The sequence below is a fragment of the Bidens hawaiensis genome, unplaced genomic scaffold (genome assembly GCF_021521415.1).
Source record: "Bidens hawaiensis isolate Kalapana, Puna unplaced genomic scaffold, B.hawaiensis_p1.1 tig00013690_1, whole genome shotgun sequence".
Lineage (NCBI taxonomy): Eukaryota > Viridiplantae > Streptophyta > Magnoliopsida > Asterales > Asteraceae > Bidens > Bidens hawaiensis.
In genome coordinates, this window is record NW_027492164.1 from 342,043 (window position 1) to 362,037 (window position 19,995).

At 37.6% G+C, this 19,995-nt stretch overlaps 1 pseudogene across 1 annotated transcript in view; it reads left to right on the forward strand.

Moving 5' to 3' along the window:
- Window positions 1–1,317: 1,317 nt before the first annotated feature.
- The window catches only part of LOC143544700 (paired amphipathic helix protein Sin3-like 3), a 129,408-nt pseudogene continuing 110,730 nt past the window's right edge, over window positions 1,318–19,995 (forward strand). Inside the window, exons 1-16 of the transcript XR_013137293.1 lie at window positions 1,318–1,333; window positions 1,445–1,570; window positions 1,648–1,808; window positions 1,899–1,999; window positions 2,071–2,400; window positions 2,477–2,613; window positions 2,821–2,906; window positions 3,097–3,226; window positions 3,310–3,464; window positions 3,707–3,834; window positions 3,926–4,180; window positions 4,261–4,892; window positions 5,102–5,196; window positions 5,272–5,410; window positions 6,198–6,350; window positions 6,430–6,605. The product of XR_013137293.1 is annotated as a paired amphipathic helix protein Sin3-like 3 (transcript). The remainder of the gene's footprint in view (window positions 1,334–1,444; window positions 1,571–1,647; window positions 1,809–1,898; window positions 2,000–2,070; window positions 2,401–2,476; window positions 2,614–2,820; window positions 2,907–3,096; window positions 3,227–3,309; window positions 3,465–3,706; window positions 3,835–3,925; window positions 4,181–4,260; window positions 4,893–5,101; window positions 5,197–5,271; window positions 5,411–6,197; window positions 6,351–6,429; window positions 6,606–19,995) is intronic.

A 19,995-nucleotide genomic window follows, 5' to 3' on the forward strand; every position in this document is an offset into this window, starting at 1 on the left:
TAATAAGGTGATCTGTACAGACGAGTAAACAGTTATCGATAATATAGGTTTTTAGGTCTAATTTCAGTATTATTTTTATTAATTTATCATCATTATTATTATTATTATTATTATTAGTTTGAATTCAAAGTTTAATGCTGCAATTTAGTTGAATAATAAGGTGATCTGTACAGAAGAGTAAACAGTTATTGATAATTTAGGTTTTTTAGCTTGCTAATTTCAGGATTATTATTATTATTATTTATTTTTATTTTTTTTATTCAAGGTTTAATGCTGCAATTTTAGTTGAATAATAAGGTGATCTGTAAAGAAGTGTAAACAGTTATTGATAATATAGGTTTTTTAGGCTTTTTAATTGCTAAATTCAGGTTTTTTATTTTATTTATTTATTTTTTTTGTGTTTACAGGGATGAAGAGGTCTAGAGATGACATTGATTCGCCGCGGCCGATCGTATCGGAACCGTAAGTGTTAATATTTGGATACATTTTGATGTAATTTTGAAGAGTAAAGTTGTGATTTATTGTGTCTTTTGAAGGTTAATTTTGTAGGTTTTGAAGATTTTGCTATGTGATTTGTTTGTACTTTTGTGTACTTATCTTCTAATTAGTCACCTAGGGTTTAAAGTTAAAAAAAGGTTAAATTTTTGTGTTAATGTGGTCTAATTATATAAGTTTAGGGTTAAGACGACTATACGAGAGGTGTATATAAAAGATTAGGGCTGTAAACAGACTGAACGCTCGAAGAAATGATCGGTGGGAAGTTCGTTTATGTTCATTCATTTAATAAATGAACAGACATAAACAAGGAATTTTGTGCGATTAAGTAAATGAACGGACACGAACATAGGCCATGTTCGTTCAATTGTGTCTGTGAACGTTCGGTAAGGTGTTCGTTTGTGTTTTTTTTTTAAATAAATTTTTAATGACTTTTCTAACTTTATCATATGGATTTAAGCAATATTATCGACTATAAACCAAAAATATATAGGAGTATTATGTGATTAGTTTTGATGCACAAGGGAGCTAATCACCTAGGGTTAAAACAAAAGGTTAGGATTTGTGTTAATGAGGTCTATAAGTTTAGGGTTAAATATGACCGCGAACAGAGGCCATGTTCGTTCAACTGTGTCCGTGTACGTTCGGTTAAGGTGTTCGTTTGCGTCCGTTAATGTTTGTTTGTACATTAAAGGTTTTTTTATATTAAAAATGACTTTTCTAATTTTGTCACATAGATTTAAGCAAATTTATTAACTATAAAGCGAAAGTATATTAGATCATTATGCGATTAATTTTGATGCACAAGTGAATTAATCACCTATGGTTAAAACAAAAGGTTAGGATTTGTGATAATGAGATGTGATGCTATAAGTTTAGGGTTAAATATGAGAGTTTTTTTTAATGGTTGAATGAATTGTTTACTTTATTTAAATTATTACGTGTGGAGGGAGTGCACCTAAGGTGACAGAATGTGATGTAGTTGCTTATCTTAAGGACGTGCAAGACACATTTCATGATGACAAGGATACATTGAAAAGTTTATTGGTATTATGAAAGATTATAAAGATGAAAGGTTTGGCTAAACTGTTGCTTTGTTAACCTTGTAATGATGAAGTATAATGATTAATGGTTTTTTTTATTTGGTTATAGGGTTACTAGAACGGGACGCTGTAGAATTGGTTAAAGAACTGTTTAAAGGGCACCAAAAGCTACTATTAGGTTTCAATGTGTTTGTACTAGAAGATGATGAACCACAAGTTAAGAAAGATGTGGAGTTTGAGGATGCGTTAGAACTTGTAATGAAAATTAAGGTAATAATAATAACTAAAATATCACATGACATATATTGTATAACAGTATAATGATTAACAACTTTTATCAAACACACTTTATGCTTGCAGAGGAGATCCCAAGGCGATGATGATCATGTGTACAAATCTTTTATTGAGATTTTGAATATGTACAAAAGGGGAACCAAATCCATTCCTGAGTCCACCAGGAGGTTTGTTATTCATTGACTATATATTCAAGGTGTCGGGTTCTTAACTTGTTAAATAATTTCCTATTCTACAGATTGCTGCTCTTCTTCATAACCATACGGATCTAGTCAATGAATTCACCAACTTTATACCTGATACTTCAGCAGCAGCATCCAATCGTGAAGTTCGTTCCAGTAGGACCCACAAAGATATTGCTTGTCATGATGTCACCGCTGACGCAGCGGATCGTTGTCATGACAATGACCATAAGATTCATGGAAAGAAAGAAAAAATGAGAAGGGAAGAGAGAGTACAACATTCACAAGATAAGATTTTGATAATCATGCGATGAACAAAGCTAGCCGCAAACATAGATCTGCTAATAACACGCTTGAAGATACTGTCACAGAACTATTTCATCAAGGTATGTGCTAGTTCATAATATTAATTATTATATCGGGTTAAATTTTTTATTTAAATTAGTTGTGGCCTTTGGGCAGATATGCGTGAACAAGTGATTAGTCTCCGTGAGAAGGTGAAAGAAAGATTACAAAACTCAGAGATTTATCATGCATTTTTAAAGTGCATTAGGCATTACTGTACAGAGAATCTTACTCGACCAGAACTGCAAGTGTTGGTAAATTTATCTACTCTTCATATCATCATTAAGATTAACTAATTAATTCCCAATATTCAATTATTACAACTTGTATATGGGCCGGTATCTTTATCACTATCAGATTATCCGTCGTTACAAAAAATTTTGGACAATCTATTTTGTTAAAACTTACTTATTTTTGAATGGGTTCTGTAATCGTAAACTAAAAACTTTATATTTCATTAGGTGAATGATCTACTTGGAGCTTATCCAGATCTTATGGAAGAAGTCAGTGAGTTCATTGATCAAAGTGAGAAAAAACAGTAAGCATCGTGAACACTGTAATTTGATCGCCAAATGAGAATATAATTATCCTTTTGACTCTTGTAAAAGTAAAAAAAAATATCTCTAACTATATATGTTGCTAGGTTCTTTGCGGAGTGAATCTTTGAAAGAGGATCAAGATCGTGATAAAGATCATGACAATGAAGAAGAAGGCAGGTGTCGCAAGATCAATGGCAGTAAAAACGCATCAGGATTTAAGCCATCTTTGCTTCCAAGCAATAATGAGTATCTAGCAAAACCAATTCATGAACTTGACCTTTCTGACTGCAAACAATGCACTCCAAGTTACCGGCTTTTACCAAAGAATGTAACTATCTTACATTTATCTACATATAATTAATATCTCTTACCTTATTCTCTTATGTGTTGATTTATTATTTTTTGAAACAGTTTCCAATTCCTTCAGCAAGTCAGCGAACCAATATTGGTGCTGAGGTGTTGAATGATCATTGGGTGTCTGTTACTTCCGGTAGTGAGGATTACTCTTCTAAGCAAATGCGTAAAAACCAGTATGAAGAGAGCTTATTTAGATGCGAAGATGACAGGTATGTTACAGTTATTAAGTTTAATTTTATTTATAAATATAATGTCCTTTATTTTGATTTCTATTTGGGGTAACAAACTTCGTTTACATCCATAAAATGGTAGCGTGCTTCCAAAAGAATTTAATCCGAGTTACCAACTTTAAAAGTTTTGATTTTGAGTAATCTGATCCGGTTACCTCGCTATAATGATGATGTCGCAGCTGACGTGTTGGTAACTTTGACCATGTTGACTTTTATTTCAGGTTTGAACTGGACATGCTATTAGAATCTGTGAATGTGACAATCAGACGCGTGGAGCTACTTTTAGATAAGATTAGTAATAATTCAATCAGAAGAGATGGTGTGGTCCGAGTTGAAGATCATTTTACTGGTGAGAAAATGATAATAAATTCATAAGTCATTAATCATTTTTTTTATATACTTTTACATATTTTTCACCATTATTTTGGTTTGTTATTCAGCTTTAAATTTGAGGTGCATTGAACGCTTATATGGAGATAAACGGCTTGATGCGATGGCTGTATTAAAAAGGAACGCCCCTCTTGCTTTACCAGTAATATTAACTCGTTTGAAGCAAAAAGAAGAAGAATGGGCAAGATGTCGTTTTGGTTTTAATAAAATTTGGAGAGAAATCTATGCAAAAGTTTATCACAAATCTCTTGATCATCGCAGCTTCTATTTCAAACAGCAGGATTCAAAGCGCTTGAGTGCTAAAGGTAATTAAAAATGTAACTTCATAAAAGTTTACTTTTTTACTAAGCTTATAAAACTTAATACATATTCTTTCATAATGCAGCATTATTACTGGAAATTAAGGAAATCAGTGAAGAAAAAACTAAAGAAGAAAACATTTATGAGTATTTTGTTTCTGTGAAAAGACATAACAGTACACCACATCAAGAATTTGAGTACTGTGATTTGGATGTTCATGCTGACATATATCAACTCATGAAATATTATATACCAGAAAATTGTTCCATTGAACAGTTTGACAAATTCATGAAAGTCTGGACTACTTTTGTGGAACCCATGTTTAATGTTCCAGTTCGCCCTCACCTCATCGCGAAAAAAGGCACACAAATTGAGGAAAAAAATGTCCATACAGAAAGAGAGGAGGGTGAAATATCTCCAAATGGAGATTTTGAAGATGATTTTGCATCATTTGGAGAAAATGGCACTAAAGAAAATTACCAAAACGGTTTAGAAAATGAAGCAGACGATGAAGGTGAAGAAGCAAGTGCACATAGATCATCTAGTGACACTGCTGATGATAAAAAGGCTGAAGGTGAAGGTGAAGCAGAAGAACGATTTCTTGAAACAGTAAAGCCAGTTGCAAAATACGCACCTGCAGTGTCACATAATGACGAAAATGGCCCCCGCGTTTTCTATGGGAACGATGACTTCTATGTTTTCTTCAGACTCCATCAAGTAAGACTCATTATGTTACAGTTTACAAACTTTTCCAAATTTTATTTAAGTTAACCTGACCGAAGCGCTGACGTGGCAACTGACATGTTGGTCATATTTTGTCCATGTTGACTCTTTCCTGGTTTGGCATTAATGTGGCAATCTAAATATCGATTATCTTTATTCGTATTTTGTTGGTATTTAATTATTTATTTGTTTTTAATGTATAGACGTTATATTCAAGATTGAAGGAGGCAAAGGAAAACTCTGCTAATGATAAATGGAAGGGTTCGAATGATACAACGCCTAATGATTCATATGCTAGGTTTGACATCTTTTAAATTAATTAATAGATAGTTGTTTGGATAATTATTATAATTTTTGTTTTATGTTGGTGCAGATTTATAAAGTTACTCTACGCTTTTCTTGGTGGTGATACTGACAGTGCAAAATATGAGGATGAATGTCGAACTATTCTTGGAAATTGGTCATTTCCTCTCTTCACATTAGACAAGCTGATTTACAAACTTTCTAAACAGGTGACATGCTTATTTTATATCATTTATTTGTCACAAACAAACCGTCTTTTCTTGCGAAAAAAAAAGAAATGCGACTAATTTTTGCATTTATAGCTCTGCAAATTTCCAAAATTGCTCATGCTGAGAAACAAGGTTGCCGTCTTTGCATTTCTACAAGATTGTTTTTTTTTTGTTTTTGTAAAGGTGGCAATTTTGCATTTGGGTTATCTTTTATCTCAACAGGTTAAATGGGTAATATAAAAAAAACGTTGTTCAAAAGGAAACGGGTCAAATGGGTCAAAACTCACCCGAATTCTATCTTTAACATAAAAACCCTAAATCATTACAAAAACAAATTTTAATGAAATTAGTGGTTTGCATGAAACCGAAATAACTGAACACAAACAAAAACCCGACGGTTTGGTCATATGTTTTAATAAATCCGAACTTTCGGTTCAGTTTCGGTTTTGCATGTAACAAAACCGAAAAAGCCAAACCGAACCGAAGTTATGGATTTACATTTTTTTTTTGAATTTTAAATAATTTAAAAGAATAGCGTTTTACCCATATATATTAGCCTGAATGTATAATAATCAATTTTCTAATTAACAAAAAGATTTAGGCCCAACTTTATTATTTTGGCGGATATTTTTTAATTCTGTCCAAAATTTTTAAGCCCAAATGGTAAAACGGAAAAAACCGGACTGAACCCAAACCAAAATCAAACAGTTTTCGGTTTTAGCCCAAAACCGACCCAGGGATACCCCCCTTATTGACTGAATTGTGTGCCGATAATACCCTTCCACAGCTGCTAGCAATTGCTATGGATGAAGTTGATAACAAGCTTCTTCATCTCTATACTTATGAACACATAAGAAATCCCAGAAGATATGCAGATCAACTCTATTATGCGAATGCAAGAGTGATTGCTAATGATGATAACATTTACAGATTTGAAAATGTAAGTACCAAAATGCCCTTATTTTTTCTGATTGTAGTGCAAAAAACAATGGTTAATGAGTTTTTTTGTTTCTTGATAGTCGGTTGTATCGAAAACAGTTGGTCAAACCCGGTTGACTATTCGGCTAATGGACCCTGGATGTGACATATCAGAAGCACCTACCGTTTCAGTAGACACAAATTTTGAAGCTTATCCAACAAATCAGTTAGTTCCGGTTGTTCCTGGGAAAAAGCAGGCCCCTCTCTTCTTAAAAAGGTATTTAACTTACAAAATCTCGGTTATTTTTGTTCGTCACATCATTCACACTTATGCAAAAGTGTAAATATTTGCATGTAACTGTTTCTTTTTACGTGTTTGTAAGGTTAAATATTTTGACAAAAAATCATACTTTTAAGCTGCATCGAAAAAAGCGTATGCAAATCTAGTAGTTGTCGTAGCGTGTGCTTTAATTTGTTACTAACTTGCTATGCAGAAATAAAAAAGATATGCTTGTGAGGATGAAGATTTGGCATTAATACAAGCCACGGCGGACGTTCAAATATCTAATGGGATAGAATGCTGGATAAATTGCGTCACATATAAGGTATGAATCTTACTCATCATATCGTTAAGTTTATCCCTTTTTTTTTGTTTTGGGATCATGTAACCAATTTTAAATCAGACAAACGGGGTTAAAAGGATTTTCTTTTGTTTTTCAATAAACACGAGCTTGTCTTCGTCCTTATAACGTATGACGAAATAAACAAACAAAGTTGCAGTTTATAAAGCATGATACAAAAAATACATTAGTGATTTTACTATTAAATTTTAATTACTAAGTTGCAGTTTATTACTGATATAGCATTAAATGATTTGTTCAACACATGCTGAACATGATAATAAGTCGTAATTTACATTTTATTACCGATATATGTATGTGTTGTGAGTATATTTATTTTTATTTTTATTTTATTCTCTTTCGCATACGTGGCATCTAATGGATTACTCAAACATGATAATAAGTTGCAAGTTGGTTTTTATCTCGCAGCTAGTTTGAAGTTGTTTGCTAAAATCATGAAAAAAACGATAAAATCTTGTTTCTGTTTCGTGATTAAGAAAATTAAATGACTCTTTAACACTCTTACCTCGAAATATATTTATATTTTTTTTCTTGTGCATCGTTTGTGGCAGATAAAGTATGTTTTAGATACTGAGACTGTATGGTGCGTAAAAGCCGGATAAAAGTCTAACAGTCTAGGATTCAATGCACACCAACATAACAAACCGATTTTAAACTTCAAATTTGGTAAGTATTCTTTACGGTTAGTTCGTTCTCGAATTCGAAGTTGAAAAACTTCCAGTTTGATACTCCATCCGTCCCTCTACAAGTGTCATAGACTCATAGTTTGAAAACCACAAAATTTAAGAAAGTTTGAATGATTGCATTTTTGCTTAATAAATGACAATAATGCCCTTGACATATATAAGCACAAATTTTAAGAAAGTTTGAATGATTGCATTTGTGTAAGGGTAAACTTGGAAATTAACTAATAAATTTTGAAATCGGACATTTGTAATGGGACAAACTAAAAAGGAAATGTGGACACTTTCAAAAGGATGCAGGGAGTAGTATTTAACTATTTATAATATTATTGTGTTGGTATTTTGCAGGATTTGACGGTGAAGAAGGTGGTGTAACGGTAGCTGTTTTTTTGCATATAGACTTGATTAGGAAAATCTTTAATAAATTTCTAGTGATTTTTGTGGCATTTATATTTAGTAAATTCTTCCTTAAACTTGGTTGTGGAACTATGTAAATAGAAAACGAAAATGGTAGTTTTGTGTTATTTCTTATACTGTCTGTAGATCTTTGTTCTTCGAAAATAAACGTTGAGCGGTTTCTCATTTACATATAGGTTTAGAGTCATTCACATGGCTCCTAATTTGGAAGATGAAGATTGTTAAATGTAACTTTAATTCCAAACTTGATAAAAAAGACAAAAATTCTACTATTGCCTTTACCGAAAATAGAAACGTGTCGAGGATCAAGACCCATTAGTTTCACGTTTGAGGTCGTTCGGGAGGGTGAAATCAATAAATTTCGTGTTTATTTGACTTATTATTATTTTCTTTATTTACTCAATTAATTTAAAGCAATGTGTGTGCCAAATCACGCGTCTATTAATAGTGTCTGTAGAACTTTGTTCTTCGGATATAAGCGTTGAGTGGTATCTCATTTATGTACAGGTTTAAATTCATACAAAGTAAATTCTAGCTCCCAATTTAGTTGAAGATTGTTAAATGTATCTTCAATTCCGAATATGATAATAAAGAAACTTCTACTATTGCGTTTAACGAAAATAGGAACGCGTCGAGGATCAAGACCCTTTGTTTTCACGTTTGAGGTCATCCGGGAGGGTTGAATCAGTAATTTACCGTGTTTATTTGATTTTACGATTGATTTATTTTATTTTCTTTATTAAATTTAATTTAAAGTAATGTGTGCATGCCAAATCACGCATATGCTCAAATGTGTTTTAACCGTTTGTGTTCACCATCTACTCATTCATTTCATACATGAGGCCTTAAATATTTAAAGACGTCTTGCAACATAAATGTTTGCGCTACTCACGTACCATTGGTTAGGAGTTGTTGCTACTCTGATGAATCAGTGATGCATACGGAATGACTAACCCAACTAGTGACTTTGTTTTGGGCATTTGAAGACAACCCGACTCCACAATAAAATTGACCCTTACCTTCCATCAAATAAAGAAAAATAGGATGGACCAGACCCGGCCAATAAATGATCAACTTGCCACCCTTCCGTTTGCGATTGCAGTGTGAGCACGGTTCGGTTATTGGGTGAAACTCAAAACGAAACCGAAGCTATCGGTTATTTTAGAATACCAACCGATTGGTTTTCGGTTATTTTCGATTTTCTTAATTGTGAGTAGACATTAAAAAAAAGAATTAAAAAAAATAGACTACCTCATATATATTGAATTTAAAATACAAAAATAGGCACTTGTTATGTGGAACCAAACAAATACAAAGTTATTTGAGTAGTAGAGTTTAAAATTCAACAAAGTTCTTAATTAAAAAAACACTAAAAGTTTGGCCTGAATCTTCGTTCATTATCTTATTCATAACCTAATCTTTAGCATCTTCATAATCTTCATCATCGTTAATGGTAGATTCTTTTGGTGTTTTGTGTCCAGTCATAACATCTTAAAAAAACACGTAGAAAACTATATTCGACCAATCGGTTCGGTTCGTTTTTTCGGTTTTTTTTAAATGGATAACCGAACCTAAACCCAAAAATCGGTTTTTCGAAAAACTAAAAAATTAACCATCGGTTAATGCCTCGGTTCGGTTTTTTTGATTATTCGGTTTCGGTTCAGTTAATTCGGTTTTCCAGCTCACCCCTATTTTATAAAACACGAATTATATATATCTTGTTTGGTTTGTAAGAAGTATTAGGTTTTGGGTTTTCATTTTCACTTCGTCTTCGTATATCTAATTTGATCGGTTCCATCTAACATATTCTCGTATTACATCACCGGTATGCAACTTTATTAATTTAGTCTACTTGGTTTATCATCATGATGAGTTTCGGCTCAAACCGCTTTCCTTAACCCATTCTTTTTATGAACCGAACCTTACTTGCTTAACACAAACTAGTCCAAATAGCTCGTTTATTATCAAGTTTGTGACTTCCCTTTATATCATAATCCGATCTAACAACCTACCAATTTTCAAGACAAGCTGGCATCAAATGAACTACCTTTTTAACGAAAACGTATCTTATTGAGTCTATATCCGAAATCCGGGTTTTGTAGATCATGTTTTTGATGTTAAGCCTTTCACGTTTTCTTTTAATATAATACCGATCCTATGCCTTGGTGAAGTCCTTTCTTGATTCTGAGTTAAACCGATACTTGGTAGCTTGTTATGGGTGTGTTGGTGTTAGGGAGCGTTTAAGCGTATTTATACTCTTGGCCCATGGACCTTAAGCTCGTGCTCATCCTTTAAGCCCATCAAATTTCAAGTCTATGCTCCTTAACAATATTTATTATTTAAAATAAACAATAAACTTCAATCAAGCATAATAATAATTTTCTTATTACTTCAGTGAAATTCGGATGTTACATCTTGTGTGTTGTTGTGGAAAAGGCTTGGATCTCGTTTTGTAAATAACTTCATATTTTAGTTACTTCCACAATGTAATCAGATATGATACAAAATTGGCTCGAGTAGTGTAATTATTCGAAGAAGAAGGAAATGTGGTGTAAGGAATATTTGTATAATGTGGCGGGTGATTTGGAAATGATTTGAAGATAAAGTTAATTTTTTTTTCGAGCGTCAATTTTTCTTTTTATATAAAATTAGCTGTTAAAAAAATTAAATCAAATGGTGTTTTATTCATGAGAATTGAAATAATATGTTTTGACATATTTGCTGAAGAACACCTGAGAATGAAAAGCAAAACAAAAGACTAAAGAGTTTTGATGAAAAGTTTTAGTAATGTTATTAATTTATTTACTAAGGTTATGTGTAGTGTACGTTTCATTATCAATTTATTTACTATTTGATTTTTTTTTCATTTCTACTTTACGTATGTTATACACAATTACACATGGTTTAATGATGGCTTGATATTGAATGGAGGGTTCCATGATAAAAATAGGATGTTAGAATTTTAGTCAATAAATTAATTTAGAGAGATTTTGTAAGGACCATTATCTACTATATATAACCTACAAGTTTGGTGCCGCTAAGCCGGCACTGGGCCACTTGGCGGCACCTTACTTGTCCGTACAATTTTGTTTTTTTTTTTTCGTTTTGGTATCGTAACGAACATAATGAAAGTTGACCGAATGATAATTTTGTTTTTTTTTTGTTTTAATTCTGATATCATAACGAACGTGACGAAAACCGACCCAGTTCGCATAGACTCAACGTCTCAACGTCCGGGACTGACAACGCTCGGTTTTACCAACACCCGAGTTTACCGGCTGACAGCCTTACACCACCCCACTGGTCCACTCAAATTTTATATTTATTTTCCTTTTTAGCTCTGTTACCGTAACAAACGTAGCCGAAACCGATCGAATTCGTGTCCAGTACCGCTTCAATGCTCGGAACTGACAATGTTTGGATTTTTCCATCGCCTGGGTTTACAGACGAAACAGACTTCGTTTTTAATAATTTAATTTTTGTATATGTTAATTTGATGAACATATATATTTTTGGACGCTAAAGTTTTACCAATGGTGCCTATACTATAAAGAATGTAATCGATACTAACTGAATTCGCGTTAACTCATCGGTAACGCTCGGGTTTTACCAACTCCCCAGGTTTCAACGTTGAGGTTTTATTAATTGACCCGACGCGTAGATAGGGGGGGGGGGCAATTACTGGTTTCATAACCTGCCACCCATCAAATTCACCTCGACTCGCAGACGCACTGCACAATTTGATAAGTTGTACGAGTACGACTTTCAATAACATCAACCCGGGGCAACGCGCCGGGAATTTTGCTAGTTGTTTATAAAGCTAATCAAAACGGTAGCGATATGGTGAAGTTAATAAAAGTCAAGATGGAAAATCCGGACAAGTGGAAATTAATGTATCATTAATAAAAGGTGCAACGTGGCACGCTATGATTGCACGAGTTGCAATGTGGCAAACTTTGATTGGCCATGACAGGTATCACACCCCGACCTAAGGCGGCGGAACATGCCGGGGTGCAACGATTGCTCATAAGCGCATGACACTATTTAAAGCGACAATATTTAACAAACTCATTTCATTTCACAACATCGAAAATGTCACATAACAATATTCAAGAGATAGTCAACATCAAGATATAACAAAATATAGCAAATCAAATATTGTTCATTTTTGCTAAATAACTTAAAGGTCTTGGATTTCATTTCTCCACAAGCATCGAATCAAACGAGATGTAAACCTGTAACATTTCATAAAATAAAGTTTGTCAACACAAAGGTTGGTGAGCAATTCATAGTTTTTGAACATATATGTATATAACAGAAAAGCCACAATCTTGTATACGAAACAACAAATAAATAGCAATAATTTGGATAATATGAGGTCGTTAATAAGAATATATTAGCGTCACCGTCTATAAGAGAATACCAAATAGATTCGGATTTCATGAGGTCGTTAATAAGAATACATTAACGGCACCGTGCCATAAGAGAATACCAGATGGTTCACGGATTTATGAATCAACCTTCCAAAAGCGGTAAACACATAAGCATATAATCATGTAAGCATAGAACACCAAATCGAGCATTTATTAGAGTAAAGTATACAATAACGTTCGTGGTTTAAGACTCAAGTATAAAGCATTTGATTTGAATAAGTATGAAATGTCACCCCAAAACAAAAGGTAGAAAAACGGGGTATGAAAGTACTCACGTTCAAGTATAAAACTTGATCGGTAAAAGATGAATAACCGGATGGATGAAGTTTAACGAGCAAGGCCTAAATGAAAATAAAATCTTGGATTTAGAATGGTTATCTTGGAGATCTTTAAATAAAATAATTGTTGCAAAAAGTAAACAATTAAAGTTGAAGGTTTAAAATGTAATTATTTAAGAATTTATAATAACAATCCTTTAAAAATGTAAGTTTGCTCGAAACCGGGTTAAAGTATCTAACCTTAATATTTACTTAACCAATGTTAAGTAATAAGGTGGGAAAAATGCTAAAATGCAAGTTCCTTTGGGACAAAGATACTAAAACGGGTCTTTAACGAGTGTTCGGGTTGTCAGTTCGGGTCTTGACAAATGGTCAAACCCAAAGTCAACTTTCCAACATATTAATTGTTATGAGATAACTCATTAAAATATACTAACACTTAACCAAGAATGTAGATCTATTGTTTAGAACTAACAACGCACGTTTAAGCGAGTGTTCGGTTTTATCGGTCCAAACTATGTGATGAGATCAAGTTGGATCCAACAATTCCAAGTACTTAAGAAAATAATTAAAATCAGTTTGTAAACTATTTTTAAAGAAATATACAAGTCTTGATAGCTAAAAACACACTTGTGTGTCTTAAGCGAGTAAAAGTCGGTATAGTTCGGTTTGGTTCGGTCTCCATCTCACAAATAGTTCATAGATGGTTTCTACATGCCCAAATATCATAGAACTTGTATATTGGTTTATAAATGAAGAAAACTTAAATTTTACAACTAAAAAGTTAACTACAAGTCTTTTAAGCAAAAGTTTCGGTTTAGTTCGGTTTCCATCTCCCAAGGATTTCATAGATGGATTCCATATGCTTAATATCAAAGAACTTGTAAAAATGATTTTGAAACTCAAATCTAGCAATAAACATGTTTAAACAACTATTTTAACAAAACTAGTAAACAAAAGTTCGGTTTCCGGTTTGGACTAGTTTCGGTTAAACCGAGTGAAGAAACACTAAATGACCCCGGCAGATTATGGATAATCCGGGGGTTAAGTAGATGTTTCCCACGAGGGTTAGGTCCGGCAAAGATGGTTATTCTTCTCGACCTGCAAAACAGACACCGTGAGCTCGTCACTGAGAAGGGGGGGGGGGTTCCTTCTTGTGACCACCCTCCGGCGTGAGAATCAGACTAGATTGCTCTGAATATAAGTGTATATTGAGAGAAATAGCTAGAGAGAAGATAAGATGATATGAGATGATAATAAGATATGATACCGTTCCAAGGTGTTGGAGTATTTATAGCCGAAGGTAGGTTTCCAAGCAGGTACGGCCGGCTGTATATAATATTCCTTTTCCACCAACTATGGGCTACGTTCGTGCCACGATGAGAGTTGGTGGGTAGGCAGCGGCTGATAGCGACATTTTGTACTGGAGCGTGCTCCTCCTCGTACTATTGTCGGTGAGCTGTCACCCTGTGATTGGTTCAAGGGTCGCTTTTGTCAGATCTTGTCTATTTGTCCATACCTTGGTAGGTATAGTACAAAAGATCTTCTAGAAGCGCACGGACTGGCTCTTTTGGGCAGGAATATTCCCTCCTTGCTCATTCCTTCTTCAGGTGACATTACTGAAGTATTAAGAGTTAGTGCCTTATGCGTGTAGCCTCACTGTTAGTGCGGGTAGCCTTCCTTCTTGGCTTGTATCTGCAACTGCGGGAACAGGCAGGGTACTTTACCAAGGGAGGCTTTCCTGCGGGAACAGCTGGCTTACTGCATGTAAGGTCTTCATCTCTGAGCATGGTGGGTCCTGCGGATCCAGTTGGTTTTTGCGCAGACATCCCTCTTCAAGGTGAGTCTTGCGGGTCCAACTGGGCTTTGCTGGGACCTACCTCTTCAAGTCCCCCCAGTCCATTGTTCTTCTCATGAATTGTTAATAAGTGAGGTGAACTTTTGGACTTTAAGCAAGGGGTTTTGAAAAGGGTTTTTCATTTTTTAAGGTTTTCCGTGGGGATTCTTCCCGCAGTTTTCCTAATGTCACTTGCAGAAATTCCCGACTTTTCTGCTTGATCTTTGGGTATGATGCGGGTAGGTGTGTAACCTCCTCGCAAGTCGGGAGCGTTGAGTTTCACTTGTGTAGATTCTCCACGAGGTTTTGGTAGTTTGACATAGTGATCAGTTATGTTAAACAACCAATTCCACCTTGAAGCTTCAAACAATCTAGTTCTCAACGTTCCCGCCATGCGGGGGTGCTATTTCTCTTTCCGCAACCATGGCCCATAAGATCCTTCTTGGTTTCAATTCCCTGCAGGTGCTAAGTATGTGAAGGGTTTCGCCTTGACACTGTACCCGCACTTGTCTTATGGTTCCTTGCTTTCCAAGGTATTCTTGGCTTCAATTCCCTGCAAGTGCTAAGTATGTGAAGGGTTTCGCCTTGACACTGTACCCGCACTTGTCTTACGGTTTCTTGTTTTCCAAGGTAAGGGGGTATATTCCCTCTTATTTTTGAATCTTTTTGAATCTTTTTGGAATTCGGAGAGTTGGTGAAAGGATAAGGACAGTCCAAACGGTTGAAGGGACGTTGGCGTCTTCTGACGGTTTCAGGACGTGCAGGAAGTTATGACGACGTGACAGCATGTGGTCAATCAGGACGCTTTTTCAGGCGCTGTGGGCGCGAGTTTCATGACACGCGCCATTCCGACGCCTGTTGCCAGCTTGCTTTATCCACGTGTCGCCGTGTCATTGCGCATGCGCTTTCTCTTTCATCCGCATTAAATTCATCGCATTCATTGCGATGAGTATATAAGGGGGGAGAGGGTGTATCTCGTCCCATACCTTCACTTCACTCTCCTTTTCCTTTTAAGCGATTTCCGGAGAATACTCATCTTTTCCGGCGAGCATTCTCCTGAAACCGCTTTCTTAACACTGAGAAATGTCTTCTTCTACTCATGATCCAGAGGTTAACGTCGAGGAGTCTGACGTTTACCTTGAGAACCCGACGTCTACATCCGATAAGGACGATAAGAGTACTGCTGGCGAGTGCCAGTGTACTCTTTCTGTCGATGTATACCATTACATCGTCAAGAAGTTCATGCTTGAGCCGTATGAGCCAGAGTTTCCGGAGGCCCATCAGACGGTGTACGATGCCCCTAAGGGCAAGATAGGGGTTTACGCCTCGTTCTTCTTATATGGGAATCTGAGATTCCCATTAATGAAGTTCGTGTACCATGTTTTAGAGAAATACGGTGTTCACTTGACGGAGGTGCACCCAATGGCGATTGCTAAAATTCGTCATTTCGAGTGGGTGTGCCGTATTTTGGATGTCGAACCTCTAGTCGACCGCCTGATGACCTTCTACGCTTGGAGGTGCATCCAGGGTTGGTATACCCTTGTTACTCGGATCAAGGGTTTGAAGATCTGCGCTACTGAGCGCAGTCTTCGTTCTTGGAAGCGGGAGTTTTTCTACATCTCCGATCGCGTCGTCCCCTTCGCGATGACATTCAAGAATGGGAGGGCACTTCCTAACCTTCACGCCTCCAACTACCAGGAGACGGAATGGTTCACCAAGATCTCCCAGGTTCAGACTCCGGTTTATCGCTTAGCGGAGTCTGGGATGGTGATGCTTGGGATTAGCCGCGTGTGGAAGGATGCCGGGTCTGGGACGCCGCAGATGCCCATCGTCCTTGAATACGGTTTGAGCTTTATTCCTTACGGTATGCTCCGTCTTTTGTGTTGGTTTAGGGTTTTTCTTCTAACATTGTTATCTTTTTTATTTCAGAGGGGAACGACCTACATTCGCTCTTGCATCCGCGGGAGACTGGTGGTCCCGCACGGTTGAGTATTCGTGATCTTGATGAGAACGAGTTGCCCATTTTGGAGCAAACGGCCGATAGATTCGTAGAGGTTTATCCGCCAGGCCACGAGATTTTGAGCGCCACTCGGCCAGGTAAGGAGTTCTTTAACCCCCGTCCTCTTCACGCTCAAACTTCTGCTGGAATTCCTCTGATCTTGTCATCTTCTGATGAGGGATCCGCAGATGAGCCTTTTATAGTGAGGAAGAAGAAGGCTGCTAGCGTGAAGGGCAAGGCGAAGGTTGCTTCCGTCGTCGACCTGGGGAATCAGTCTGATTCCGAGACTGGAAGTGAGGAGGCGGCGGGGAACCTTGGTGGTGGTGACGAGACCATTGTCTCAGAGGTTGAGACAACTGTCACTTCCGAGCCACCAAGTGTTGCGCAGGTGACTGGCGTGAAGAGGCCAGTCCCGTCGGGTCTATCTCCGCCTGTCAGGTCTTTCAGGATCAAGAAAGCCAGTAAGTATATTTTTTGTGTACCTTTTCTGCATTTCTTTCTGCCATTGTTTTTAATATTTTGTTCTTTATGCAGGAGTGGACGTATCCGCTTTCCAGAGCGGTGCGGGAGGAAGCCGTTCAGGACCCACGACGATAGGTTTGGTCAACCTATCTGAGGCGATGACCCAGGCGGATGCGCCTGTTTCCGGTGCTGGTTCAGTTGCTCATACTGTTGAAGCAACTGTTCCAGTTATGACGTCATCTCCGTCGGCCGTTAGTGCCATCTTTATCACATCCTTCACTGGGCCGGCGGTGACTTTTTCTGCGAGCTCATCCGCAGCGGCAACCACGGTTATGAGTTCATCTCCGATGGTCTCTACCACAGTAGCTTCTACCGTGCCCCAATCGGCGTCAGCGACTACTTCGTCCATGACCGGTTCTTCAGGTATGTTTAGGGTTGGGACCTCTAGACTTACCTCTGTTGACGAGGGGGTCCAATCTTTGCCTCCTTCCCATCTCCTTGACCTCTTGGATGGATATCCTTTAGGTTCGGGTGATGGGTTTGGTGGCTATCGGCCTGTTATCGACCCTACAGGTGCGTGGGGTTACTTTGGCCTATTATCCATTCTTATCATTTTTTTTCTAACTGTTTTTTGTTTTTGCAGTTTCGGATTCCAATGAGGTGTATGCTCCACGGTGGAATATCCGCCGGGGAACGACCCTCCGGACGGTTGCGGACTGCGTCGACTGGGCACGCCATTCCGCCCCAAGCGGTGCGTTGGGGGAAGCAATGGCTAGCTACCAAGAGGGCAGGTTGTCCAACGAGCTCCGAATCCTCCTCGCCCGGATGCAGCCGCGTGTCGAGTTACTTTGTCGTGAAAACGACAAGTTAAAGACTGCGCGTAGCCTGGAATTGGCTCAGGCGCGAGCATTGCGGGAGGAGAATAAGAAGCTTGCTGCCAGCGCTGCAGAGAAGGAGAAGGCCTTCAAGGACCTTGAGGTCGAGATCCAGGCCAGGCATGAGGCCCATTCCAAGGCTACCCAAGCTGTTAACGAACAGCTTAGGTTGGCCAAGGAAACTGCGCGTAATGCGACCGAGAGGGCCACCAAAGCTGAAGCCGTTGCTGAGCCTCCTGAGAATGAAGAGCTTAAAGCCAAACTAGAGAAGCTTCAGCAGGCTCAAGATGCTTTGGCTTTAGAAGATGCCAAGAAGCTACAAGAGCTCTTGGATCAGAAGGGTATGCTTGATCGCACTGAGCGAAAGCTTAAGGGCGTTGAAGAGGCTGCTGCCAAGGATGTGTTGCTTGCCAACCTCAACAAGAATGAAGCCGAACGCGCCCGCGATCAAGCTCAAGCTACCCTTCAAGAAGCTCTGACCAATAAGGAATGGCTTCTACGAGAAGCATTGCCGCAGGTACGCATAGCTCCATAATTTCTTTGCTTTACGCTTTTCTTTATACTTAGAAAAGTTTTTATATATATTATTTTTTTTGTAGGTTGTGCATCGGATTTTCGCGAACACATCTTATGACGATGCCATGAGTGCAGCCCTCAACGCTTCTCATGAGGATGGGGAGAAAGCTGGTTTCTTGCTTGGTCTAGGATTTGCAGAGAAGGGCATCCCGCTTTCTAACTTTCCTTTACACGATGTTGACACTGAAGCTGCCTATGACCAATCTGTGAACCAGTATGCTGCTTTCTTTCATCCGGTCGTGGAGAAGGTGAACGAAGCTGCTGCTGCTGATGACGGGCTAGCTGTTCTCAAAGCTTTCCTTGAAGAGCCGCAGCCAACTGATGGTGCGGGTTCAAGCGGGTTTGGAGGGAGTGGTCCCGAAGCTTGAAGCCGTTTGGATAGATTTACATTTTTTGTAGGCGGGTAGATACCTAGCCATTTTGTAATGCTTGAGCAGCTTTTTATCGTGAATATAAATGATTGTGCGGGTAGGACCGTCACTTTCACTTAATGGCTTGCTTTGTAAACTTTATATGATTTGCTCATGCATATTTTAGTTTAACTTGCAATTGCCTTGCTTTATAAACATTATATGATTTGCTCATGCATATTTTAGTTTAACTAAGCAATTTTCTAAGTGTTTCGAATAAGTTAACTTTTCGACGCGCGATTGATAGTAGGTTAATGTTCAGTTTCCTCTATCATGATTGTGCGGGTAGGACCGTCACTTTCACTTAGTAGGATGACCAAATTTCACCTATATCTGACCTGCGTGAAGGTTTTCCTCATCTTTTCTTTAGAAATTTTCTAAGTGTTTTGAATAAGTTAACCTTTCGACGCGTGATTGATAATAGGTTAATGTTCAGTTTCCTCTATCATGATTGTGCGGGTAGGACCGTCACTTTCACTTAGTAGGATGACCAAACTTCACCTATATCTGACATGCGTGAAGGTTTTCCTCATCTTTTAGAAATTTTCTACCGTTTGTGTTTATGCGGGTTTTGCCGCTTTCCACACTCAACGACTTACTTCCTCCCTCACTTATTTATGCGGTGAATACCGGCATATCAGTGTGGTCAGTTCATAAGTATAAAGGTAAGGCTATCAACATCAATGTGATAAGGAGAATCATTTCCATTAGAAGTGGCTCTAGGCCTTTTCTTTACAAGTTTGGAATTGATCTACATGTGGCATCTGTGTAATTGAGCTCCATTCCATGTTCTTGGGATGGGGGTGCCATCGAGCCTTTCGGGCCGGTATGCGCCTGGTTTGGAATCTCGTTGTTACGCAGCATGTAGTCTCCGACATTGAAGTTGCAGAGTTTCACCCGTGTTTTCCCCAACTGGGGTTCTACACGCGTTAGCCTGCTCAGCATCCATTACGCCACGAGGTGTGTGAGTTTCCCATCTCTGACGAATGCTTCGATGACTTCCTTCAAGGATATGCATTCCTCGTGGTGTGGCCTTTTATCCCGTGGAAGTCACAG